The sequence below is a fragment of the Bidens hawaiensis genome, unplaced genomic scaffold (assembly GCF_021521415.1).
Source record: "Bidens hawaiensis isolate Kalapana, Puna unplaced genomic scaffold, B.hawaiensis_p1.1 tig00002507_1, whole genome shotgun sequence".
NCBI lineage: Eukaryota > Viridiplantae > Streptophyta > Magnoliopsida > Asterales > Asteraceae > Bidens > Bidens hawaiensis.
Genome location: NW_027491137.1, coordinates 2,414,206 through 2,415,789, shown reverse-complemented (window position 1 = coordinate 2,415,789; position 1,584 = coordinate 2,414,206). Strand labels below are relative to the sequence as shown.

The 1,584-nt window shown below is 42.7% G+C and overlaps 1 pseudogene; it reads left to right on the top strand.

Moving 5' to 3' along the window:
- Positions 1–246: 246 nt before the first annotated feature.
- On the top strand, positions 247–1,237 carry LOC143619754 (dirigent protein 10 pseudogene; annotated as a pseudogene).
- The last annotated feature ends 347 nt before the right edge of the window (positions 1,238–1,584 follow it).

Genomic DNA, 1,584 nt, shown 5'->3' with positions numbered 1-1,584 from the left:
TTTTAGCTCATCAATTCTTTATTATTAACAAAACAATTTAGAATGTTTGAATTAAAATACTTCCAGTAGCATTTTAACATTTAAAGAACACAAGTTTAGTTGGCTAACTCTAATGGCACCTGCCCCATGTTATCAACTTCACCATTTTTGAATCCTCCATTCTTTTTGTGTATAAATACACACATCTTCATCATCCAAACACATCACATCCAACAATATCCACCTAAAGCATCAATCATCACTAAATCAAACTTTCAATATGGCAGGCTCTACCTTCACTTATTTTACACTACTCTCCCTTCTGTTCCTAGCCACCACCTTCCCTTCAGTCTCCTCAGCTCGTACCCTAGTCGAGGAGACTGAACCCATCTCCCCCATGGCTGCACCCAAAGAAGGCGACGATGTCACCCCCTTGGGTGCCATACCACCTAACCCGGCTACTAGCACCTCTGGTGTGGTCCCCGTCGAAGGCCCTGACCACACATTAACCTTTTTCATGCATGATATTCTTGGCGGGTCCAATCCGTCGGCTAAAGCCGTCACGGGAGCCGTGACTAACCCGGCTGTCAATGGTCAGGTCCCATTTGCAAAACCAAACGGTGCCAATCTCCCGGTTAACAACGGGGTTCCACAAGACGACGGAAATAATGGGATTATCAACAATAATAATCTCCCATTCCTAACCGGCCTGGGCGGGACCACCTCAAACGTTTTCCAAAACAATAACAATAACAACAACAACAATAACTTCAACAACAACAACAACGTGTTTGCGGCCATTAACGGGGGACAGTTACCTCAAGGTAACGCCTTACAACAATTTATGTTCGGGACATTGACCGTGATTGATGACGAGCTGACTGAAGGACACGAGCTCGGGTCCGGTTTGATTGGGAAGGCTCAAGGGTTCTATGTATCGAGCTCGATCGACGGAAAGAGTCAAACAATGGCTTTCACTGTGATGTTTATGCATGGGAGTTACATTGATAGTTTGAGTTTTATGGGGGTTCACCGGAGCGCCGTGGCGGAGTCTCAGCTAGCGGTGATGGGCGGCACCGGTAAGTACGTGAATGCGAAGGGACATGCTGTGGTGAAGACTTTCCAGGGTATAAATCAGGAGAACAATGATGGCACAGAGACACTACTTCAGTTTACTGTGTATCTTGCTTATTAGTTTGTTTTAAGGTTGTGGGTTTGTTTGGTTTGTGATTCTCATATTTATGTGATTTTTGTAAGAAATGTGTGAAAATTTACAAAGAAATTATGTTTGTTATATGCAATTTCTGTTGGAATACATATCAACTGATCACTAATATAGAAAACGGTGTTAAAAATTAGGTTAGTTTGATTGAATTATATAGCCTATTTCACCTTGAAAATCATTGAACCAGACATTCAGGTTTATCAAAATGAAAATGAAAATGAAAAGCAGTCGAAAAGGGTGGATAACAGGTTAATTTGGGCTGGCTAGCCCACTGGGTCAAAGAATCCTATGTTGTTATCGTAAGTATTAGGTATTTTGGTGTGCAATTCCTAACAGGCTAACTGAAGAGGTAGGTCCTAGCAGAGCCCAGTGGAACCCGC